Here is a 27,919-nt window from a genome sequence, read left to right as displayed (position 1 = left end):
TGCATATATCATAGTTCTATGATGAATTTTAACTATTTCTGAGATCAGGCAGATCTTGAATTGAAATTTGATTCCAATATTTATTTTCAAATAACTTCTCAGAATTTCACTTTGATTTCAGCTGTAAAATTAAAATGATTATAACATGCTTATGAACATTGTATAGGTGATGGGCATAAATTATATAGTCCAGGGAATGATACACAGTAAAAACAATACATACTAACCACATCTAAAATAATTTTGTCCCTTGGATTTTAATATGAAATAAAAAAGATTTATATTACATGTGAAAACTCTCTCCTAATTTTTCTCTTAAACCTAGATTTTTATTCTTTGATTTACCTGGTAATTTATTTGCCTGGTGTTCTATTCACTCCTTTAAACCAGGTTGAACATCCCAAATCAAGTTGAGAACTTAGTAACCTTTTATTGAATATCTGTATTTCACGAATAGTTATATGCTTTCGATAAGAGAAATCTGGACGGGGGTTGAAGATTGGAGGCAATTGTCTTCAATTTCTTCTTTCTGGTGTGAGCTACCACAGGACCTGGGGCAAGACAACACATGTGCATCTTTATCTTCTTGGGATGTGTAAGGAAAAATACCTAGTGCCAGTAAACAGAACACAGCTTATTTTACTAATTTGTCCTGTCACAACAATGAATATTTTCAAAAGCTGAAGAGCATGTCATCAAATAAATCAAAGCCCATGTGTTATTCATGGCAAAATTGACTTTGACATTATTTGGACTCCAGACATTTGGCATTCATGATTCTGGCTTCATCTACATCCAAATGTTGGAGAATGGATATGTAACTCTTGCCTCACTGTCATCCTCTGGCCACACTACTCTGTTTCCATGATCAAGCTGTGTCTATTCACAAACCCCTGAACGGTTTGAAAGTGAATATGTGTTTTAAATGGAAAAATAGTGTATTTGTAAACAAGTAATGAAGTAAACCAGATTTTGATGTTTCGGCATCAAATGCTGGCATCACATAGCCATAATTCTGGACAGAGCTACAACTACAACAGAGGTGAGATTTGGTACCCAGATATCACCTAGATATTCAGTTTTGACAATGAATACAGTAAGGTATGAAACCATTGGTGAGTGGTGAAAGGAACAGAAAAGACAACAGCAGCCTTGGGCTTGAAGCCCAAAGATGACAAAAAGTCTGCTCCTTCAGAATGTAAGAAATTATCTTTTTCTCGGTAAACTGGAAAGATGTGTGTGCACATACTGCATGGTATACTATACCATACTTTTGTTTTTCTGACTCATACTTATAAAATTCCAATTATCACATATTTTAAGAAATCTACACTTTAAGTGCTCCATAACTATGAGTGAGAGACCGTTTGGCAATCTTTTAATCTAAATAAAGTAAATTAAAAAATTATTTATTTTGAGACAGAGGGGGCAGGGAGAGAGCACAAGCGGGAGTGGGCAGAGGGAGAGAATATCTCAAGCAGGCTCTGCACTGCCAGCATGGAGCCTGATGCAGGGCTTGAACTCCTAATTGTGAGATCACGACCTGAGCCCAAATCAAGAGTTGGACACCTAACAGACTGAGCCACCTAGGTGCCCCCAAAGTAACTTTATTTCGTGAGTTAAAAGACAGTCAAGTGATTCTAAGGATATTTTAAAAATAGATTTGGTAAATTTTTCTTAGAATGATATTTTTTAATACACAGATGCATGCAAATACTTTTGCAACAATCGTAAAATTTGTTATAAAGACAATATGGTATTTATAGTACCTGCATATATGAACAAAAATTTAAATGGAATTTAAAATGCTGAAAATTATAACTATCATTTATATAGACAATTAATTCATTTGCAAGTATTTTGTATAATGTGAAATTATAAAATTAGGACAGTATTTTTTCTATCCAGGAGAGTCACTGTCTTTTTAAAGCCATTATTATCATTCAACTAACCAAACACCTACACTTTCAGATAATGCAGGAATTCTGGTGACTTAAGATTATACTATTAGCATATATCGTTTCATGTATAATTTATGACTCTGAAAGTTTAACTTTTTTTTTCTTTCTTTTTGGACTGTAAGCATAGTGTTCAATTTAAACTAATCCTTTCATCTTCTTTCAATCTAGATTGTGAAGGTCGAGCTGAATATAATATTCCTTATAAAATCAGAACCAAGGTCAGCCTTTGAATTTTATGATCAAAATTTCCCACATGAGAGAAGACTAAGACCTGGGAATCAATCCAACCTCTGAAACTACCATGAGCTAATTACTGAATACTCTTCTCTGAAGGTCCTGGTTTAAAAAATAAAATAAATTCTGTGATAAAAATTTTATAGCTGCAAGTACAAGTTAAAAATAGTAACAACCAAATGGTTTCTTTAAGCTGTGATAATTTGATATAAGTAGTTTTGTGTAAAAATGACCACATTGTGTCTTCAGCAATTATTTCGTTCCTTTGGACTCAATGCATTGTCAGCCAATTCACACAGCATTTTCACATGTCCTGTCAAAATCCTCACTTATGCTTCTATGTCGTTTTGTTTATACAAGTTCAGAATAGATTCTCTTCTTAATGGGTGTTTAAAAGAAAAATATTTTAATTTTATTCTTAAATGACCACATTTACTTATGTGTTCCAGTTTTATTGAGAAGCAATTGACATACATCATTGTATAAGTTTAAGGCATACAGTATGATGGTTTGATTTATTTATATTGGGAAATACTTACTGCAGTAGGTTTAGCTAACATTCATCTTCTCATATAGATAAAAAAATAAAAAGAAAAGAGAAAACTTGGAAAAAAATCTCCTTATGATGAAAACTCCAGGATTTGCTGTACTAACTGCTTTCCTATATATCATACAGCAGTATTAGGTATAGTCATCATGTTGTTAATGGCATCCCTAATACTTATTTGTCTTATAATTGAAAGTTTTTACTTTTTGACTAACTTCCTTCAATTCTCCCTTCCCTTACCCACTGACTCCGATAACCAATCTGATCTCCTTTGCTATTTGTGTTTGTTTGTTTGGTTGGTTGGTTTTCATTTTGTTTTTGGATCCCACATGTGAGATCATATAGGTTTGGTGTTTTTTTTTATTTTTTATTTTTTATTTTATTTTTGCTCTGTCTGACTTAGTTTAGTAAAATGCCTTCAGGGTCCATCAATGTTGCCACAAATGGTAGTTTTTCCTTGCTTTCTATTGCTGAATGATATTTCACTGCATACATATGAGAGCTCCTTTACCCATTCATCCCTCAGTGGACACTTAGGTTGTTACCATGTCTTAGCTGTTGTAAATAATGCTGCTATGAACTTGGAGGTGCAGAAACCTTTTCAAGTTAGTGTTTTTATTCTTTTTTTGGATATATTCCCAGAAGTAGAATTGCTGGATCATATGGCAGTTCTATTTCTAACTATGAGGATCCTTCATAGTGTTTTCCATAGTGGCTGTACCAATTTACAATCCCACCCATAGTGTAAAAAGAGTTCCCTTTTCTCCACATCAAGGCCAGCATTTGTCATCTCTTGTCTTTTGGTGATGTGCATTCTAACAGGCTTGAGTCAATATTTCAATGTGGTTTTAATTTACTTTTCTCCAATGACTACTGATGTTGAGCATCTCGTGTACCTGTTGGCCTTTTGTGTATCATCTTTAACAAAAATGTCTATTCAGGCCCTTTGCCCGTTTTTAATTGGGATATTTGTTTATTGTTATTAATTTTTACTATTGAGTTGTATGAATTTTTATGTATTTTAGATATTAACCCCTTATCAGATACATGGTTTGCAATATTTTTTCCCATTCTGTAAGTTGCCTTTTCACTTTGTTGATGGTTTCTTTTGCTGTTCAGAAGCTTATTAGTTTGATGTAGTTCCACTTGTTTATTTTGATTTTGTTGCTTGTGCTTTAGTTTAGGTGTCATATCCAAAAAATTGTTACCAAGACCCACGTCAAAAGAGCTTTATCCCCATGTTTACATCTAGGAGTTTTGTGGCTTCAGATCTTGTATTTAACTCTATAATTCTCAATAATTTTTGTGAGTGATGTAATCTATGGGTCTAGCTTCATTCTTTTACATGTGAATATCCAATTTTACCAACACCATTTATTGAAGAAACTGCCATTTCTCCACTGAGTATTCTTGACTCCCTTGTCAAATATTAATTGACTATAGATGCTTGGATTTATTTTTTGACTCTTGAATCTATTCCACTGGTCTTGTGAAAATAAATGAAGGAAACCTAATTTAAAATGGAGTTGGGAAGCCCTGAAGGGGGAGCTCTTACACCCTGCAACTTGCTATAAAAACCACACCTCCAGAAATTCCCCAACTGGAAGCTTACTTTACATGCCTCAGCAAGACAAAAGAATTTCTCCTTGCCCAGCAATAGTCAGCTAATGAGAACTCAGTGAAACAGCCTCACCCAGCTTTCTCCTTTTCCCTATAAAAGAAAGCCTTCTCCATTCTTCAAACATGCATGTATTTCACCATAGTTTGCACATCTCAAATTGCAATTCCTCTACTATTTCCAAATCAACTCATTTATTGGTAAAATAACTGGCCCTTTTGTTTAAGGTCTTCATTCATCATTACATGGAGACCATAAAGGTACCCAAAGGAGATGAACCCTTGAGGAACTAACAACCACCAGAACCATGTGAGTTACCCATTTGTGGCCCCAGTGCTCTCTGCTTCTGTGAGTTGTCTTTTTCCTTTCCCTTTTCTTTCAGTCTCCTTTCAGATCCAAGTTCCCTCCTTTTGGTTGAGCTCTCCAACTTTATTCAGGATCTGTTTTGTTTGATTTTAAGAAGGCCCTTCTTCAGGTTTCTAAACCTCTGGTTTTGAATAACGGGATCCCAGTCTGCTAAATTCTCTCAAGAGGATCTTCTTTTTGGGACCCTATTGGGTTTTATGTTTAAAAACTATGGTCCCTCCTCAAGTGCATTTTAATGTAATTGGACCAACTTAAGAAAAAAGAATCTAGAACTCCCATGGCCATTATAGGGAAATTTTTATCTCCCCAAATGTGCTTTGTTTTTTTTACAAGCAAATTAGAAGACCATGGCTCTAAAATAAAATAAACTGAATAGGATACCTACTTCCATTGGTATCTTTAGACTTCTGATTGTATTCGGGACTCTAAAATTGCCTCTTTTCAAAATACCATTTCTAAATTAACTGAGGCAAACAATTGAAAGAAGGCAAAAAAGCTTCTGAGGCCCCTTGCTTCTGTCCCCTCCCCCTCTGCTCTTTGTCTCTATCCACACCTCTTATACCCTCTGCTTCCTCATTCAATTCTCTCACTTCTTCTGAACTTCCCTTTTTCTCCAGACTTTTCCCTGCTCCTTCCTCCTCTGAACCCATTAGGACCTGCCCCTTTAATTAGACCCACTGAGAGGCGCCTGGGTGGCTCAGTCGGTTAAGCTTCCGACTTCGGCTCAGGTCATGATCTCATGGTCCGTGAGTTCGAGCCCCGCGTCGGGCTCTGTGCTGACAGCTCAGAGCCTGGAGCCTGTTTTGGATTCTGTGTCTCCCTCTCTCTCTGACCCTCCCCTGTTCATGCTCTGTCTCTCTCTGTCTCAAAAATAAATAAACGTTAAAAAAAAAATAATTAGACCCTCTGAGAACCCTAATGCAGAGCTCTCACACACTGCCACTACCTCACATTCTCCAACAGGAAGAAGTTTACTCCACATACCTTAGTAAGGGGAAAGAAGCAACAGCTCAGCCATTGAGAACTCAGCAAAACCCTGAGCTTCCCAGTTTCCTCATTTCTCTTATAAAAGAAAGTCTTTTCTATTCTTCAGTTGTGCCTATGGTTCACTGTAGTTTTCTTGTCCTGAATTATAACATCTTTGCTATTCCCCAGTAACTCATTTTGCTAGTAAAAATAACTCTCTCTTTTGTTTTTTTTTAAGATCAATGGTCTCTCTGTTTTTATACCATACTGGTTTATTGACTATAGCTTTATAGTATAGCTTGAAATGAGAAAGTGGGATGCCACTGGTTTTGTTCTTCTTCCTTTGGATTTTTTTTGCCTTTCAGGGACTTTGTGGTTCCATATACATTTTAGGAGTGTTTTTTTTTTCAATTTTTTCTTCATTATTATCACAAGAATAATACATAACTGTTTCTCTCTACCCCCCACCCACTCTCCAGAAATAAGCACTATTAACAGCTTTTTGTAGTCTTTCCAAATGCTTAAAAACATATACACACATTATCCTATTAAAGCCTTACAAAAAGATGTTTCAAGAAGTATTTGATTTAAAAATGCATATTAAATTTACCTAAACAGGATAACAGATTCATAATCTGGATAATTTCTTCAATTTTTCTTAATTTACTCATAGAGCCACCACATTGTTTCTTAATCTGCAGATTATTTAAATATATGAGATATATGTGACACAATATATTTTTTTGCTTGCTTTCTTCTGTGATGAGTGTTTGAGTTATTCCAAATAGCTCTTTCTTACAAAATAGTGATAACATCATTGGACCTACATCTTATACATATTCAAATGTAAGCTAATTTTCTTTATTTTTTGAATCTCCAATCAATGACCTTTTTTTTAAATCATAAAATATTCAAAGTAAACAAAAAGTGAAGAGAAAAATGTAACAGCAGCCATGTACTTAACATCTAGATTTGAAACTGTTGGCATTAAGTCATATTTCTACAACTATTAAAATGTGTGAGACTTTCCCTTGAAATGCATTCCCTTCCCCGCCACCAAGGAAACCCTGACCCTGAAGTCTAGGTTTACATGCTTTGCCAGTGTTTTATATTTCACTATAATATGTAGTATATATCCCAAACTGTTATGATTTGGAATTTTTAACATTTACATAAATTACAAAATACTCTAAATATCATAAAAATTTTGTTCTTTTATTTTTTTCACACAGCAGCCATCCATGCATACATGCAGGGATCAAGTTCATAAGTGTTGTGTGATATTCAAATTTCAGAATATTCCCCATTGTATTTCTCCATTTCCCTACTAATAGTCATTTAATTTATTGAAATTTTTATTATTAGAAAGAATTCTTCACTTATTTATCTTAGATATGTGTTTTATGTATATTCTCAAGAATGATTTCAGTATATTTACTTGAAAGTAACATTCAGTTTTATTATTTAGTACTCTTAAGCTCTCCAAAGTGATAGAGCCAATTTATAATCCCTCTACTGAATGTGATAAATAGTATTTCTCCATATTTTTATCAACAGTTTTTAACCCTTCATGAGAGTTTTATAAAATTTTAATTTAAGAAAATGTTACAGTTTTTAACTGGTGCTTAATAGTTTTAGTCTTCCCAGATTACTAAAGAAGTTGAATAAATTCTGATATATTAGTAACCAATAAGATTTCTTATACTATATATATATACTATATATATAATATTACATTATATTACAATATTACAATATATATATTATATATACAAAATATTACAATATTACAATATATTGTAATATATTGTATTACAATATATATATTATATATATATAAAAAAATATATATTTATATATATACTATATATAGTATATATATATATACTATATATAGTATATAAATATATATACTATATATATACTATATATAGTATATAAATATATATACTATATATATATTTCTTTTGATGATTTGTAGATATATAAATATATATATACTATATATATATTTCTTTTGATGATTTGTAGAAGTTATTTATATATAAATAGATACTTGATAGTAATTATTTATTTGTTTTATTTGTTCCAAATAACTTTTCATGGCTAGGATTATCTTTCAAGTTATTTTTGGTAATTTTTTCATTTTATAAAAGATAATTTAATGTAAACAAGTGCCAGTATTTATTTTTCTGGATTGTATTTAATGTTAGGAATTAAAATCACTAGCCTCCACACAACTTGATTATCAGGATTAAGAACCAAGATCATCTATGTCAACATGACAACTATTTGTTTCAGAAGATTCTTGCCCAGAAAGCTAAGGCTATAAAGGAATAAATGACTTTATTGTCAGAAAACCAATTTGTGTAACTGGAAAACTCTCTCCTGTAGAAGAATAGAAAGCTAAGCTAAGCAAACAATTCACTTATGAAATAATTTGCTTATCAAGATTTGCTTCACAATCCTCACTTCATAGTGCCCATCAATTTTACATGATTTTGTCACTGACTTGGCCTGATTATACTCAATTTCTCACCTTGAAACCTCTTAAACCACTTGAGAACAAACTCAGAGATGTGTTAATATCTTCCATGACCAACCAATTTCTTCTAAGAATTACTAAGACTGTCAAAATGGTGTCCTCTCTTAAAAAAATAAATAGAATAAACTTAATTTGCTTTAGTGATCACTTATGTTGTGTGGTTTTCTGAAGGAACCAAACAGTTAACAATCCTGGAATTCACACTGAGATCCAATCAAGACACTCTTACTCCTATACTTCAAAATTCCCAACTTGGAAACTATACTCCTCCAAGAGCCCTTTAGCTTCCTTTCAGAGGTGCTTCCAAATGCTGATAGTGAATTAAGTGTTGCATTGTGTCTGACTCCAGTTCCTTTTGTCAAACTTGCAAATATTTTCCTAGGAAAGGCAGCACTTTTAGGAATCCTTGATTACCTAAGATATAACAAACTCTTGTTCTGGGCAGAAACCAGCCTTATCAGTAATAATAGGACTGTCTATGCTTGCCATATTTCAGAGTGAGTCATTAAGACGAATGTCACACAGAAGAGGATGTACCTAGGACCAATATGGCTATCTCTCAAGCTGGATGTAAAAATTGATGAATTTAGATTTCAACAGAGCATTGTTCTTTACAAGCAAATTTCCCCTTGCGATAAATCTCCCCAATCTCCTCTTGTTTGTCCCTAAGAGTCTGGACTGGAAGTGACCTCTTACCTAAAATTTTTGTCTGCCAGAAATTGAAAATTTGTCAGGTCTGCAGCAGAGGAAGCCAGCCATATTCAGTTAAGAGGCCTGAGAAATAAGGTACACCAACAACATAGACAATGAATAATTTCTAGACCCTCATAGGTGTGTCAGATTGCTGCCTTCTTTAAAATTTTTACTTATTTATTTATTTTAGCATTTCACTGAAAAGTTTTTGTTGGTCTTGGTCTTCTGGATAGAAATGGAAATTTATTTTTCAGGAAGGAGTATCCCATCATGCTTCATGCTTCACCTGTAACCAGTGCATGGCCTCCTCTTTGCTGATCCTGTTTTTGTATTTGGCCTCAATGTAGCCTGCCCTGTGCTTCTTTTCTGCAATGCTGAAACTTGACTTAGAAACACATGGAAATCTAGGCTGTAGATACCAATGCTTGGATCATGTTTGATCCCCAGATTGATGTGTTCCTGAATCCCCAAACGAAGGATTCCAGTACTGGAGAAGTTAACTCATACTCCAGCACTTTTAGACCTTTCTCCAGGAATTCCTCTGCCTTGACCCCATGGAATGTGCAGTGGACAGCAATCTTTTCATTTTTCTTGATGCCAAAGGATCTGATGGTGTGTCTAGCTTTGGAGAACACAAAAGGTCTGGCCTGTCAACTGCCCCAGTACCTTAGCTGCCTGAGTCAGTCTGTCCATTCTCCTCCCACCCTACAGATACTGAGGCAGAGCTTGTAGATGGGAAGTTCCCACATGGAGTTCTCTTTTTTGCCTTGATCTGGTGCAATGATGGGGAACAGGAAGACCCAGAGTACTGCTTGTTAAGTGTATTCAAACTATGGCTCTAATTCTCATACTTAATATTAAAAATGGCACAATATCACCCAGGATAACTGAGAATTAAATGGGCCCTTGGGAAACTTTCTAAAAAAATTTTTTTTTAACATTTATCTATTTTTGAGACAGAGAGAGGCAGAGCATGAATGGGGGGAGGGTCAGAGAGAGAGATGGAGACACAGAATCGGAAACAGGCTCCAGGCTCTGCGCTGTCAACACAGAGCCCGACTCGGGGCTCAAACTCACAGACTGTGAGATCACCACCCGAACCGAAGTCGGACGCTCAACCAACTGAGCCACCCAGGTGCCCTGGGAAACTTTCAATATGAGCAAAATATTCATTTGAGAAGTATCTATAAGAATGGAGAAGGGGTGTAAAATTCCATATATCCTATGGTCTGACTGCATTTTTACATGAAAGATCTTACATTCAGATTCCAGGTTGTTTTGATTAAATATTCCTTGGCCAGAAAAATTATAAGTATACAAAGTTTTGTATCCCTCTGCATTACCCAGATCACCACTTGAACATAATGACATTTATGTTAGTGGCTAACATTCCATAACCCTCTTTATAACCCATTTTCCTTCCATTTTCTCACACCAGAAATGTTCAGAGCCTAATTGCTTAAAATTAATCTTTTTGAGGGGGCACCTGGATGGCTCAGTTGGTTAAGTGTCCAACTCTTCATTTTGGCTCAGGTCATGATCTCATCTGTCAGCAAGGTGTCTGCTTGAGATTCTCCCTCTCTCTCTCTGTCCCTCCCCCACATTATATATAATAATATGTATTATACATATTATTATGTATAATATTATATAATATATATATTATTATATATAATATATAATAATATATATATTATTATATATAATATATAATAATATATATAATATAATATATAATATTACATATAATATTATGTATAATATTATATATTATTATATATAATAACATATATTATATATTTTCCCAGAGATTTACTTTATATAGAGTCATTTTCTAGAAACAGTTTTGATTATTTTGATCTCCTTCATGTAGTTATTTTGTTTTCCATGGTTACCCATGTTTTCTTTTATACATACGTAACACTTTTTAGATTCATAAACCTTTTACTCTTACTTAATGAATTAAATAAAGTATTAGGAATATGTTTAGAGAGAATAGTAAAAGCCCTATAATAGTGTATTCAACTAAATAGGACTTTGTTTTTCCTTATTCTCAAAAAGACTGAAGATAGAGTAGGTACTATAACCAAGATGGCAACATAGATTGTTTCCAACATCAGACTCACTCACAAACAGACCAACTAACAACTATTAATACACAAGATACCATTTTGAAAGCCCCGGAACCCAGGTATAAGGCTGAAGCATCCCCCTAGACCATAATGCAGAGAAGGGCTGCATTAGAAGGTTAAGAGGAGTAGAACAGCTACACTGGACCATATCACCCTTTCTCTAAGCTGGCACAGCACTGCACTGAGAACCAACCACTCCCTGCCCCCCACCCCCAGCCTATGGTTTCTCCAGTGGGAGAAGAGAGTCCAAGGTGTATATCTAAGGTGCCCAGCAAATGGGACACTTCCCGGGAGGCCTATTTGGGTCTTGCCTCAATGAGGAATTCTGGGACTAGCCCGCTGGATTGAGGTAGAGATGGAGAAGGTTGTGGGACTTACAGCAACCAGTGCCTAGACCTTGGAGGACCTAGCTCCTGCTTGTGGCTATGTCAAAGCAGAGACCCTAGCCAGAGGTTCCCAGAAGTGGGATTGCTGGATCACATGATGGCTCTCTTTCTAATTTTTTGTGCAGACTCCATACTGTTTTCCACAGCTGTTGTATCATTTTATATTTCTACCAACAGTGTATAGGGTTCCAATTTCTCCACAACTTTGCCAACTCTTATTATCTTAAAAAATTATTATTAGGCCTATGTCATGAAATTTATTCCCCTTTGCCTTGCCTAGACCAGTGGAAGGAAATACCTATCTTCTTATGTATTTATTTATTTATTTTTCTGAAGGAGGGAAAGCCTTCCACTTAGAGGAATTTCCAGGTATGATTCCCCTTCCTAGAATTTGTATCTGAGAAGATTTCTTTTTGTGTCAAGACTTAGAAGAAGGAGGCCTTGGGCTTTCTGCCCTAACCTCTACCTATTATTTCAGTATTATATTACAGATTCCTGTCTCTTTCTTGGGGATGAGAGAGTCACCCTTAAGAACCAAAAAAACGGAGGCGCCTGGGTGGCGCAGTCGGTTAAGCGTCCAACTTCAGCCAGGTCACAATCTCGCTGTCCGTGAGTTCAAGCCCCGCGTCAGGCTCTGGGCTGACGGCTCAGAGCCTGGAGCCTGCTTCCGATTCTGTGTCTCCCTCTCTCTCTGCCCCTCCCCCGTTCACGCTCTGTCTCTCTCTGTCCCAAAAATAAATAAACGTTGAAAAAAAAATTAAAAAAAAAAGAACCAAAACAACGAATGGCTAGGCACTCTCCTTTCTGTTTTAACTAATAAAATGCTAACCTGAAATGCTCACATGTCTGGGAATAATGGAATATTCAGTCAAAACAAGAAGAAAATACTGCCATGACAGAGAAATACAAGTACTGTATGATTTCACTTACGTATGCAACATAAAAAAGCCGAACTTACACAGAGAGTAAACTAGGCAATTGCCAGTGGTACAGGATAAAGTGGGAATAAATGGGTGAATGTGGTCAAAGGATATAAACTTTAGTTATAAAATAAATAAATTCTGAGATTTTAATGTACTGTATGGTCATTATAGTTAACAATACTCTATTGTATATTTAAAATTGCTAAGAAAATAGATCTTAAAAGTTCTTAACACACACACACACGCACACAAAGTAACTATATAGATGATGGATGTATTAACTAACTTAAGAATGGTAATCATTTCACAATACATACATGTACCAAATCATCATGTTATGTACATATACACCGTATACATATACACAATTATATATGCCAATTATATATACCAACAAGGGAAAAATTTAAATAATTGAAAAAAAAGACCACAAAAGGTAATTTCAGTTGAATCCACAGTACTTCTTATTTATCTCCAATGTGCATGAATTCTATTCTCCAAATCATCCCATCATCCAAAATAGATGCTAATATGAGCTGTTTCATCAGTGATACAGGCAACAGAAAGGAAGGTAACAGAAGAAATTAAAGACACCTCCAAGGTTTGCAGAAAAATTTAAATCTCAGTGATGAAAGTCATATAACTTTGCTTCTTTATGGCCAACAATAAAGGTTTTCAGATATAATATGTAGTCTTCATGTTTCTAAAGTGTTCAGTTGCTTGTGGTCAATCAACCATCACACTCATTTTAACTAAAGCATTTGGACAATGCAGCTCTTCAATTGATTATTTTTGTGTTTCAACTAAAAAAGATATCTGTGATTTCACACATTTCTAATTTATGCTGAAGATCATATATCTAGCTAAATTTGGAAATTATATTACTGTGGAAGAGGTGAGAGACAGAATTGAATTGTCGGTCCTTTTTTTATATAATATCTATCTGCATTTCAAGTTCATGTTCTGGGCTGCATTGTGTTGCCCACCATTATTTATATGTTGAAGTCCTAACTCCCCATACCTCAGAATGTAAATGTATTTGGAGATAAAATCTTTAAAGAGGTAATAAAGTTAAAAATCAAGTTGTTTTTTTTTTAAGGTGAGCCTCTATCCTATCTGACTGATCCTTATAAGAAGCAAAAAAAAAAAAAGTTAAAAATCTAACATTTGTTGAATAATGATAAGAAAATGGTTTTGAATATTTCAGGCAAAGGGAAGACAAGGAGTAAAGGACTTGAGGAAGAAATGTGTTGGTAATGTGTGGGGAAGAGCAAGGAGACAAATGTCAAGCATTGAGCTTTTTATTTAAAATTTCTAAAGTAGGGGCACCTGGGTGGCTCAGTCCGTTGAGTGTCCGACTCATCTCAGGTCATGATCTCACAATTTGTGAGTTCGAGCCCCATGATGGGCTCTGTGCTGACAGCTCTGAGCCTGGAGCCTGCTTAGGATTTTGAGTCTCCCTCTCTTTATGCTCCTTCCCCCCTCACCCTGTGTCTCTCAAAAAAAAAAATGAACATAAAAAAATTTAAAAATAAAAAATTTTCAAAAGTATATATATATATATACATATGTATTTCTTTTTTTACTGCTTTATTGAAATATAATTAACATAGAACATTGTGTAAGTTTGAGGTGTACAACATAGTGATTTTATATATGCATATATATGCAAAATGACTACCACAAAAAGATTAGTTAACACATCCATAATAGTAATATATATAGAATATTATATATGTACATATATATTATACATAATAGGTATGTAATATATATGTATATATTATATTACTATACTATACATATATGTGTATATTATATATATATTATATGCATATGCATATATATTATATTATATTATATTATATATGTACTTATATATGTATAATATATATTATATATGTACATATACATGCATATGTATATTATACATTGTATACATTATATATATGTAATAGTTGGTAATTGGTAATATATTACATATATATATATGTTATTGGTCAAAAGATATAAACTTTCAGTTATAATATCAAAAAAAAAGTCTGGCAATGTAGTGTACAACATGATGACTATAGTTAACAGTACTGTATTGTATAGTTGAAAGTTTCTAAAGGAAGTAAATTAATTTTAAAAGTTCTTACCACACACACACAACTATATATATTTTAATTGAATTTCTGAGTAGAAGTCTTTGCTTTCCTTTAGACAATGTAAAATAAAAATAATATAGCCCCTTTCTTCATTAAGGAAAATATTTTTTTAAATGTGAATATTATTTTGAAATGAATATGCTTATATTACAAAGAAGCTGTAAAGCAAATCACTTTGGGCTAAAAATATTCAGGCACTATGTTAAAATCCATTCACTTTGATCATAAGGCAAGCTAAGAATACATAAGTTTGTGATACAGAAAATTAACTAAAGAACTTGCCCCTATTGAAATTGGGAGAGAAATTTATATATAAATTCATTTCAATCATGATTGAAAGTTTTCTTATTTCGTTTTCACATGCAATTTAGTGTAAAAGTGTAAGGGCTCTCTTCTTACAGATTTATAAGACAACTACATCTTGAATTCAATTTTAAATCCACTGGCTTAAGGTATTTTCCTGGAGACAAGAAATATGTGTTTGTAAAAAACAAAAAATCCATAAAAATACATACCTATTGTCCATAAATAAAAACATCATATTTTTTCTTGTTTCTTTTTAAATCTTAAAATACATATAAGAAGTTACAGGAGGTTTTGGTTGTTGTAGATATCTATTATGATATTTTATACATCATTTGTTAAGTAGGTATTAAGACAAAATTATCAAAAGTGATTTTTTGAGTTTCTAAACATGGAATATGTTTTATACTTTTACATTAACTCCCATTATAACAATATTTTAAGGTTGCATACCATAATCATGAAAAATATTTTTCCCTATTACCATTCAAAAAATGTATAGTCAGAACTCTTGTGCACTAGGTATCTCAAAAAAGAGAATAAGGCACACTGCTTATTCTCAAGAAGCTCACAGTCTAGCAGGGAAGCCATTCTAATAAACAGAATACTGCATTCAGTACGAGAGGTGAAATGATCGTTGGATGCCTAGGGTGATATGATAGACAATAGACAATGTGGGTGGGGCAATAAATTAATTCAACAGTCATTCAGCAAATATTTCTTAACCTTTTACTATGTGCCAGACATTATTTTAATTGCTGGGGACATGGTGGTGGACAAAACTACATTTACATGGTTTACATTTCATCATGGGAGACAGATAATAGGCAAAAAAACACAGGTGAGCTTTACGTCATACAGTGGTAAGGGCTTCATGCCTCACGGGACTTCTGAATTTGAACTTGCCAATCATCCGAGTATAGGGAAGACTTGCTTAAGGTAACTTGACTGGGATCAGAAATCATGTGAGGTGTTATTCTCATTATCACAATGTGGACAGAACAGAAGGTAAAAAGTCAATGAAAATAATTGTTCTAGTGGTGTTCTGTTTCTGGGTTTGTACACACAGTATGGAAAGCATGATCAAGAATGACTACAAAGGAATTCAAAGTGTGTTTGAATAAATGATATGTGGTATGTGGTAAACAGAGGCAAAGATTTGGCTATTGGGTAGCTCAAGTGAGTAGAAATAAGGTTTGGCATCAAAGGGTGAAATGAAGGGGAAAAATTTTAACCATTTTTAATTTTCCCCTCTCATCTTATACATATGGAGCATACTTTTTAACCTGTCCAGATACTGTGGGATGAGGTGGAATTAATGGATATGGAGGGAAACTTTTATATTTCTGTATGTGACACAAAGGAAAATGCAGCAACAACTTTGTGTGTGTGTGTATGCCGGGGGTGGAAATGGAAATTAAGAAAAAAGATAAAGGACAAAAGTCCATTTAGAGAAAAATATTTAAGGTCTTACTTGGAGATAAGTATTATAACGCCAACTCTTGTTTCCTCATGATATCTACATCTACGTCATGATACCTACATCTACCTTACTCCATAAGACTTTTGTTAATGGGTCTATTGCTTTGTTGAAAAGGCTAAACCACAATTATTCAAGAAAAGTCAATATATGAAGTTTGGTATATAGTCAGTTTGACCCCCAGGTACATATGAAATGTACATATGAAATATTTCTAAAATGGTTCTGTTACTGAATTTGGGCAGTATAGTAAAGCAGTCAGGACAAGTGTGCTGGCTATGGAGCCAAACAATTTGTGTTCACACCCTGCCTTCAGCCTTTACTGTGTGGGCTTGAGCATGATAATTGACCTCAGCGTGCCTTATTTTCTTCATCTGTAAAATAGAGAATATAAGTGTATTACATTATGATTGTTGTGAGGATTAAATAAAGTAATATGTAGTTTATCAGTACAAAGTCTTAATAAAGATTAGTAATTTCTATCTTTAGTTATCTCAATAGAAAATACTTATAACTTCTTAAATCACTCTCTTATCTTGCCTCATTTGCAACATGAAAGAAAAAGGTAAATTATGTATAATATTACAACTATTATAAAACTACCAGAGAGTTAAAATAAAAAAAATAATAGAAGATTAAGTAATTCAAATAATATAACTAGATTTTTATTTTTGGTGGAATAAAAAAGTTATATGTGTCTAAATTGCAAGAGGAAGACTAGGACAACTGAGTCTATTTCAGTTTAGGACACTGAATATCTGAAATTATGTGAGGATTTCAAAGGCAGTGTCAACCATTAAGTGTATATTGTTGTTTTTTAAAACTTTGTTTTCACAGTAAACCTTTATGGTAAAATAATGTTTTTTTTGAACCTAATAATTAAAAAAATGTATTTGTAAGGTTATGTGTAGGTTTGACACCATTATTAGCTCCTGTTGTTAAATTTAAGCATCTTAATTAGTTAGAGATTGCATTTTTACTGCAAGTAAAAGAGAATATAACTGAAAAACGGCTTAAACAAAGTTTGCATTTTCCTTACATAAAAGAATTCCAGAAGCAAATACCCCAGGACAAATATAGCAGCTCTTTTTGTTATAAAATGCCCACACCTTTCCTCATGCCCAGTCATCTTTATCATATGGTTTGTCACCTGATAGTTATGAACAGGAGTTCTATATCCAGTATCAGGAGAGTGTTCCAAAAGAAGGATAGAACAAAGAAAGGGCAAAGAACAACTGCAGGTTTCAATTATTGTTTAAAAGCGTTTTTTGAAAATCAGTATCAGTAATTCTCACTTATACCTATTTGGCCAGAACAATAAATAAAGTTCAAGTGGTAAGCTTTCTAAGAGAGAAGGGGAAAACTGATGTTTTGTGAGTAGTGTCTACCTGTCTAAATAAAAACAAATCTGGAGTCAAAGAATAGTGATTTTTATTTTATTATTTTTATTTAAACATTAAATTTAAATGTTTGTTTATTTATTTGTTTATTTGTTTGTTTATTTATTTATTTATTTATTTATTTTGAGAGAGAGAGCCAGAGACAGCAAGAGCAGGAGAGAGGCAGAGAGAAAAGGAAAGAGACAACCCCAAGCAGGCTCCATTCCGTCAGTGCAGACCCAACGCTGGGCTCAGTCTCACCAATCCTGAGATAATGAGCTGAAATCAAGAGTTAGATGCTTAACCAACTGAGCTACCCAAATGTCCTGCCATTTTTTATTTTAAGTAATTCTTTTTAAATTGCTGCTCTTTACACCAATTGCTTATTCTGAAAAAATCCAATAAATCAATGAGGTTTAACAATTTGAATATATAGAATAATTATATTTTAATAATAATAAGCAAATGTTTTCTTTAAATTTAATAGACTAAGAAAAACTCTTAAATGGTGATCTCATATATATATATATATATATATATATATATATATAAATATACCATGGGCTGTACAGAGTAGTTAAAATAAATATCTATAGGGATATTTGGAAATCCTTCAAAACATGTTGTAGAGCTATTTCTTGATAGCCTTTGGGAATAAATAAATTTCAATTCCAGATAATTTTTAAATCTACCTTTCTATCTGGTTTCTCATGAACAGAATCAAGCAAAAATACGAAACACTTTAAGATCATCACAAAGGATGTGAAGCATCATAAACCTGCCCAATGACCTTGAGATATTGAATACTTCATGCTGAATTAGGAAATGCTTTAATATATTTATTCAACACATATTTACTTTGAACCAATTAAGTATTACCCTATGCACAGTGCAATGGTAGTATTGAGATTCTATGATCCAACTTAACGTTTTGAAATGTTTTATATAATTAACTGTTTTGTGGATGATCAAAGGAAAAATAAGTTCTTTTTTGAAAATATTTTTTCTTGTTTTATTAAAAAGCTGTCTTTGAACTGTCAGCACTAAGCTTAGTATAATTATCTTGATGATGCGAGGAAGCCCAAGCTGGTTGTAAGTCACAAGAAATGGCACAAAGCTAAAAGGAAGATGAAATCAAGTGAGTGGATAAAATATTCTTCTTTCATAGGTGGGATCTAAGAAGGGATGTACTTCACAAATATTCCTTTCAGTTTGAGAGCAATTCAAAAAAGGAAAGAGTCAAGAGCACCATTGCTTCAAAAGCTGACCTAGAATAGCTTTTCAATGTAACAGAAAGTATTCTCACTGGGGAAAGCAAAGGCTGCAATAACTACATGATTTTAACCTAGATCTAGTTCATACAAGTGCCACCTCCTGGAATGGAGCTAGTTCAAGTGGTTACATCAAGTTAAAATGTGAAGATTGTATGCACCTTTCAGAATTCTGAGTTCAAACTTCATTTGGTTGAAATAAATTGTGCTTCATCTTAATTCTTGTTTCAAGCCAGGATACACATGCTGATTGATTTATTGCCATCAAGTGATAAATTTTCTGAACAATAATATATTCCCCCCCCCCCACTTTAAAATAGCTTACAGGAAAAATGAACCAAGGAAAATTAATCCTATACAGAAGAATGCCATGATGAAAGTAATACAGAGAAATAAATTGCATTTCCAGATATTACACTTCTCACTCAAGATATAAGAATCCCCAAGAAGTTGGGAAAAAAGAAAATAATAGGCTCTTACTGGGTAATTAATATATTTTTTCTTTTTAAATTGTTATTATCAGTGTTATCAATGCTACAACCACTCCCATGTTCAGTGAGTTTCTCTAGGGAGAACAAATAACTGATTTGATGTTATTTATCTGACCAGCTTGTATTGGTCTAACAAATGTAATGATTTAAAATTTCTTGATCAGCCACTAGGAAACTTTACAAAGCTATCTTTAAATATATATATATATATATATATATATATATATATATATATAATTATTATTATATAAACATATTTTTCTTACAAATAATTTTAACTCTCAGTCAATGTCAAATTCCACCCCCTACCTCTGGGAAAAAAAATAATCATGAAGAAACATATTTTTTGTTTGTGTGAATGATATGTTTGGTAAACTTATCGAACTATCATCATTCAAAACATAATCATGTTTTAATTATGCTTTAGTTGGAAACATGGATTAGTGATTAAAAATAAGAAGTTTATAATATCAAAGATTGATATCAGTGAATTATTTATTCTAATAATTAACATTAAACTTGAAATCGTTATATATGCAAAACACAATATTATGCCACAAGTCCACAACAGTAGGCTTTTCAATAAAGATAACATTGCTGTCACAATTATAATAAATAAATCAGTAATATGTATTATTTATTATAAAAGCACTGAATGTACTTAGATGTTTATTTTAAAGTTATTTTTATCATTGTGGACTACCTTGACTGTAAGTCTTGCTGTTTTTATATGAGAATGACCAAGAAATAACACATGGACTATTATTTGCAGCAAAATTTAAATAGCTCCCATTTGTATTCTCGTATTTCATAAAGGTATGTTGTAATATTTTGGCAATAAAGCAGAGGAGAGGAAATAACTAGAAGAAATAAATGATAGATTAATGAAACCACATCAACTACTGATAAAAAATATAGGCAGAGAAACTAAGGATAGTTTTGGTTGCTTGCTTTATCTTGCTTTAGTAAGTGATTTTTACCTTTATATGATATAACAAACCATCTTTATATAGAACAGGATGCAAAATTTATATAAATTTTAAATAAAATATGAGTTTTCAGAGAAATTCTTTCTTTAAAAATATATTATTGTTTATAATTCACTAGACTCTTGAGGGACATGTTTATTTCAAATAGTAGTTAGTTTTGAGAGAGATAAATAATCAAGTGAAAAATACAAGTTATTTTAAAATGTAGTGTAACTGATATGAAAGTGTAGTATATTGGTAACAAGTAGTAAAGGTAAATATTTCATAGGTTTAAGGAGGGAATGGGGAGATGGTTGTGAATGAAGAAGATTTAAAATTTATGAAGAAAATAGATGTATGGTGTTCAAAAGTCTGTTTCAGTGTTTTATAACCATAGCTTGTAGACACACTCAAACTCCCCAAAAGCTTTCCATCTGCCATTCTGGATGCATAGATCTATTCATTCAAATAAAAGACAAGAACTGAGATAGTTAATTTTTGTTTACTTTTTAGAAACCTTAGAGAAAAAATAAAACTTACATGATATGGGTGGCAGGAAGCCATGAGAATATGAGTGTGAAGGATTAGTCTTTGCCATTAATCTTATGAATAGAAGTGGAGAACAATATGGAAGAAATTCTATGCAAGGTAAAATCTTAGAAAAGTGAGGGTGTAAGGAGGGTACTGAATAGACCAGTAGAACAAAAGATCACTTATAATGTGGTATCAGGAGAAAAGAAGGGATTAATAAAAATAATAGGCTGTGGAAGGTGTAAAAGCTGAGTATGAACTTTAATACAGGCAATACAAAATAACTCGATGATACAAGGTTTTATTAGGAATTTTCTGGCAAATGCCAGATTGCTTCATGGAGCAAAGGACACCATTTAGAAAGCAATTTCAATATTATGAAAGTGAGGCAATGTGGGACGATGTAAGAGGACATATTGGTTATGCAAAGATACTGGATTTTATCCAGAAAGCAATGAACTGTAATTTGCATTTTAGAAATTTCACTATGCAGTGTGGATAATATCCAGAAAGAAGACACAATTGGAGGTAGTGGGATAAATTGGGAGAATTCTGCTTGATTCAGAGAAGAAATAATTATGTTGGAGAGAAGACAATAAATTCAATAACTATTTCTGAGTTTAAATTGTCAGTACTTAACAACAAATTGAAAATGAGGCTGTTGATGGAGACGATGCAGTTAAAGGAGATTCATTGCTTTCTGGCTTGAGCAAGTGGAAACAGAGGGCCATTCTGAGATGTATCAGATAATTGGCTGGAGAAGTTTCATGGTATTGAGGGTGGCAATTAGTGACAGTTTCAGTTTACAACAAATTGGTTCCATTATCTGTGGATATCTGGATGGAGGCTGGATGACTGTCTCTTATGTTGGATATTTTGGGTCTGAGGTTAAGGAAATATTTAATATTTTCAGGGTTGGGGGATAATGTTAAAAAGAATGAGGATTTGAAGACAGAGAAAAAAGAGTAAAACAAGGGAAAGAAAGAAAGAAAGAAAGAGATGTATAAATAACATATAAAACTCAACACCCGAAAAACAAATAATCCAATTAAAAATGGGAAGGAGACATGAATGACATTTTTTCTAAAGAAAACACAGACAGCTAACAGAGACATGAAAGGATATTCATCATCACCCATCATCAGGGAAATATAAATCAAAACTAGAATGAGATGTCACCTCGCTCCTGTCAAAATGGCTAAAATAAGTAATACAAGAAACAATAGGTGTTGATGAGGTGGAGAAAAGGGAACGTCCTTATGTTGTTGATGGGAATGCAAACTGCTGCAGCCACTCTGGAAAACAGTTTGGAGGTTCTTAAAAAAGTTAAAAATAGAATTACACTATGATGTAGCAATTGCAGTGATAGGTATTTACCCAAAGAATACAAAAATACTAATTCAAAGGGATACATGCACCCTAACTTTTATTGCAGCACTATCTACAATAGCCAAATTACAGAAAGAACCCAAATGTCCATCGACTGATGAATGCATATTAGTCGGCCATCAAAATGAATGAAATCTTGTCATTTGCAATGACATGGATGGAGCTAGAGAGTCGTATGCTAAATGAAATAAGTCCACGAGAGAAAGACAAATGCCATATGATTTCACTCATATGTGGAATTTAAGAAACAAAACAAAAGAATATGGGGCAAAAAAAAAAAACCAAACAAACAAATAGAGAGGAAAACCAAGAAACAGATTCTTAGCTATAGAGAAAAACTGATAGTTACTAGAGGGAAATTGGGAGGAAGGATGGGTTAAATAGGTGATGGGTATTAAGGAGAACATTTGTGTTGAGCACCGGGTATTGTATGTAAGTGTTGAATCACTAAATTCTACACCAGAAACTAATACTACACTATATGTTAGCTAACTGAAATTTAAATAAACAACAAATTGAAAAAATAAAAATGCAAAGACAGGCCACAGAGTAGGATAAAATATTTGCAAAGGATATATATCTTAAAAGGACTATGATCCAAAATATATAGAAAACTTTTAACACTCAATGAAAAAACAACAGAGAAGTGTTTAAATATGGCCCAAAGACCTGAACAGATACCTCATCAAAAAAGATATACAGATAGCAAGAGAGCATATGAAAAGATGCTCCAAACTGTTTGCTATAGGGAAGTGCAAATTAAAACAATAGTGAGAGGGGCGCCTGGGTGGCGCAGTCGGTTAAGCGTCCGACTTCAGCCAGGTCATGATCTCGCGGTCCGTGAGTTCGAGCCCCGCGTCAGGCTCTGGGCTGATGGCTCAGAGCCTGGAGCCTGTTTCTGATTCTGTGTCTCTCTCTCTCTCTGCCCCTCCCCCGTTCATGCTCTGTCTCTCTCTGTCCCAAAAGTAAATAAACGTTGAAAAAAAAAATTAAAAAAAAACCAAACACAATAGTGAGAAATCTCTACATATCTATTAGAATGGCAAAATCCAGAACACTGACAACAATAAACACTGAGAATATGGAACATTAGGAATTTTCATTCACTTTTGGTGAGAATGCATAATGGTACAGCCACTTTGGAAAGGCAGTTTGGTGGTTTCTTACAAAACTAAACATACTCTTACTATTGATCCAGCAATCATGCTCTTTGGAATTCACTCAATAGAGAAGATTTATGGTCTACATTAAAATGCCCACAGATATTTATAGTAGTTTTATTCATGATTGCTAATACTTGAAAACAACTAAGATGCCCTTCAGTAGATAAATGAATAAACAGTGGTGCATACAGAAAATGGGATATTTTTAGCACTAAAAAGACGCTAAAGAAACTTACTTGCATATTATTAACTGAAAGAAGACACTCTGAAAAGGGTACATGCTGTATGATTCCAATTATGACATTCTGAAAAAGACAAAGTTATGCAGACAATGAAAAGTTCAAGGATTACTAGGAGTTAGGAAAGGGGAGAGAAGAACGAACAGGCAGAGAACAACGATTTTATGGCAGTGAAGCTATTCTGTATAGTAGTACAATAGTGGATATATATCGTTATACTTTTGTCAAAATGTATAGAATGTACCACACCAGAGTGAATTCCGATGTAAACTATAGGCTTTGAGTGATGATGTGTTAATTGAATGTAATAACTATACCATTGTGGTGCTCAATGTCAATAGTAGAGGAAGTCGTTGGCAAAGTGGGGGAAGGGAGGGATACAGGAGTATATGCGAACTCTCTGTAATTTCTGCTCAATTTTGTTGTGAACATAAACTACTCTATGAAAATAAGTTTACTAATTTAAACTCATACCATACACACATACAACTTCATGTGATATTGGTTAGTTTTATGCTCCATGTGTATTTGTTTATGATAAGATTGCTTTACAAAGAAAGTTCAATAACTTGTAAGGATTCATGAATCTATATCTATACTTACATCTCATAAGATAGGAAAAAAGCAGAAAGAAAAGGTAGGGTAAGGACAGAGATTAGCCAATAATTAATTGAAGATATCCATGACATTTACCTTCACGCTTCAATGGACCATGAATTTGGCTTGAAGCTTGTTAGAAATGCCCATAAAAGAGGGTATTGTGATCATTTACACATTTTACAGTGATCATAAGATTAAATATGTTCTTGGAGGAAGAACAGTTGTTCTTTAAATTCTGTGCTAACATTGTTTTGGCATAGCTGCAATGGGGCTTTGCTTCCTGGGCAAATCTTACAGCATTTTCTTCCATTTGGACTGATAAGGAATTCTTCAGGAGTGGCAGGGTGGAGCAAGAAAATGCAACCTAGTTACTCTTTGTTGATTTTATGTAACATAGCAGCAGAACACAAGGAAATGTATCCTATTTGAAGGACTCAGTATACAGATCTGACAATGAAACAAATATGTGCTCAACCAAAGTTTCCAGTGTAATTCTCTGTTGAACACAAAATGTCTCTGCATATAGTCATCCAGGCATTCAGAGATGATGAATGACTTTAGCTTGTCTTAAGCTTCTACACCCTAGGTTGCATATGCATGCTGTCCATCAGAGAGGAATTCATGCAGTGAGACACGGAAAGAGAAGAGTAGACTAGGGCAAAGGAGATCAGTGTGCTTCAAGCTGAAATGTTTTAATGTTTTTACAATTCCTTTATTTTTTTTGTGACCTAGTTTACCTATACGGCTTTTTGGAAAAGTGCTCTTTGTTTATATCAAATTGTAAAAGTATTGTAAGTTATAAAACACTCAAACAATTTTACATGTAAAAATATATGTCAGGTATAGATTTGAGTCCATAAGCCAATTCACTTACTTTGAATAGGAGTATAATAAACTGTGGCAAGTAAATAAGATAGAGAAAGCAAAATATGCTGTGATGCATATGTAAGTGTTCTGTGAAGAAATATTTCAGTGTTTAATTGTAACCTCAAATGTCATTTCATATAAGAAAACAGAATTTCTCGCTAATATACACTTTCAATTCATTTTCTTATTTTACTATCTTTCTGAGTAGCTTGACCACAAATAGGAATAAATAAATAACTTCTGCCTTAAGCAACACACACAGATAGTTACAGTATTTTAAGAATTAGAAATCTTAGAACATCATAAACTTGATAATGTAAAGATCAGTCTTGTTAACGATATGTCACTACTGCATGATATTATTTTGGCCAGTACAGATTTGAAGTTCAAATGCCAATATGGTCCAAGCAGATATCCCAACTGGTAAATTTGGACAGCTGAGATCTGTGGTGACAAATAAAGCAATGCCATCAGTCATTGGTGTCCTGAAATAAACATGAACCTGAGTTATGCATATCTCCTGAATTCTGGAGAAGTACAAAGCAAACTGATTCCATTCATGTTCTGGATACACACACACACACACACACACACACATATATACACACATACATACACATATATATATATATATATATATATATATACATACATACACATATACATACATACGTATATATACATACACAGGATATTTTATACATTTGAAAAATAAACTATTTTTTTTCATTCACACCAACAGTGAACAAGGGGTTCTTTTTCTCCAAATCTTTGACAGATGAATGGATAAAGATGAATGGATCAAGATCTGGAATATTATTCAATTATAAAAAGGATGAAATCTTGTCATTTGCAACAACATGGGTGGATCTAGAAAGTATCATGCTAACTGAAATAAGTCAGTCAGAAAAAGATGCCACATGGTTTCACTAATATGTGGAATTTAAAAAATAAAACAAGTGAGTAAAGGGAAAAAAAGCCAAACCAAAAAACAGACACTTAACTATAGAGAATAAACATATAGTACCAGAGGGGAGGTGGGTGGGGGGATGGGTGAAATAGGTGAAGGGAATTAAGAGTATAGTTATCTTGAGCACTGAGTAATGTATGGAATTGTTGAATCACTATATTGTACACCTGAAACTAATCTAAAATTTTATATTGATTACAGTGGAATTAAAATTTTAAAAAAGGTAAATTATTTTTATTAATAAAAAAATTTTAATATTGGCATAATTATATGTTGAATAAATTGCTATTTAAAATATAGAAAAATGATATTGTCAATAAATAACTAAAATAGTTTTTCTTTCACTTTTAAGAATATTCACATTTTTAAATTTTATATAATATTATTTCATTGTTGAAAATACTGACAAATACATATGTAAATTAAAAACATGCAGATCCACCAAAAAGAAAACCAGTATTAGAATTTTGGTGAATTCCCTTCCTGATATTTTATTCGAGTTCCATGTAACTAATAGAAAAATTAGGATAACATATCATTTGTAGTTCTATGATCTGCCTTGTGACTATTATAATGTAATAATTTTTATACCATTAAAGTCTTTAAATATTTACTTTTAAACGGCTACGTGATATGCATCATATAATTGCACCATAGCTAATCAAGCAAAACTCCTAGTGTTAGGTATGTGTAATGCTCCTAACTTTTTCACTATTATGAAAAATTCTATCTATATTAAAAAAACACAAATATATAGGGACGCCCAGGTGGCTGAGTCAGTTAAGCATCTGACTTCAGCTCAGGTCATGATTCACAGTTTGTGAGTTCGAGCCCTACGTTGGGCTCTGTCTGTGCTGATAGCTCAGAGCCTAGCGCCTGCTTTATATTCTGTGTCTCTCTCTCTCAAAAAAAAAACAAAACAAAAACAAAAACAAAAACCCAAAACACACACACACACATACACACACATATATATATATATATGTATTCTTCTTACTGCCAGAAGACTTACTACCATTATGTAAATATTTCTCTCTCTGCACAAACCTATCAACTACTAATAGAAGACAAAATTTTGTCAATTTGATTGATAAAAATAACGTGAAATCTCTATTCTTGATTGTTTCCTAGTAGGTATACGCATATTTTGCTGTTTGCTGACAATTTTTATTCTCCCACCAATATATTTTTTTAGATTTATTAAACTTTTTTTTTAACATTTATTTATTTTTGAGACAGAGAGAGAGAGAGATCATGAACAGGGGAGGGTCAGAGAAAGAGGGAGACACAGAATCTGAAACAGGCTCCAGGCTCTGAGCTGTCAGCACAGAGCCCGACGCGGGGCTGGAACTCACGGACCACGAGATCATGACCTGAGCCAAAGTCGGCCGCTTAACCGACTGAGCCACCCAGGCGCCCCTTATTCAACTTTTTAATGGGAAGAAAATGACTGGTTATAAAAATTCAAGGACTCGTGTATTAAGGATAATTATCCTTCTCTAGCATAACTGTTGCAATTATTTTCCTATATCTTCATTCTTTAATATTGTTTATTAAAGGAATGTATAAGAGATTGTAAATGTCCAATATTTATAAATCTATGTAATTTTGCAACATTTAGTAATATTGGAAAAAAGAAAAAGCTAAGATATTTATTTGTATATGCCTTAGATATATAATCATCTTTCTATGGATTTACTCTCACTTTTTAATAAATTCTATTTCTTGTGTCAAATTAAGAATGGGA

General features: G+C 33.2%; 1 pseudogene; it reads right to left on the bottom strand.

Moving 5' to 3' along the window:
• Positions 1–9,173: 9,173 nt before the first annotated feature.
• On the bottom strand, positions 9,174–10,829 carry LOC125174446 (60S ribosomal protein L11-like; annotated as a pseudogene).
• Between the last annotated feature and the right edge of the window lie 17,090 nt (positions 10,830–27,919).

This window comes from Prionailurus viverrinus, chromosome C2 (assembly GCF_022837055.1).
Source record: "Prionailurus viverrinus isolate Anna chromosome C2, UM_Priviv_1.0, whole genome shotgun sequence".
In the NCBI taxonomy this organism is placed as follows: domain Eukaryota; kingdom Metazoa; phylum Chordata; class Mammalia; order Carnivora; family Felidae; genus Prionailurus; species Prionailurus viverrinus.
The sequence above is the reverse complement of the archived record's forward strand: the minus strand, read 5'-3'. Positions and strand labels throughout refer to the sequence as shown.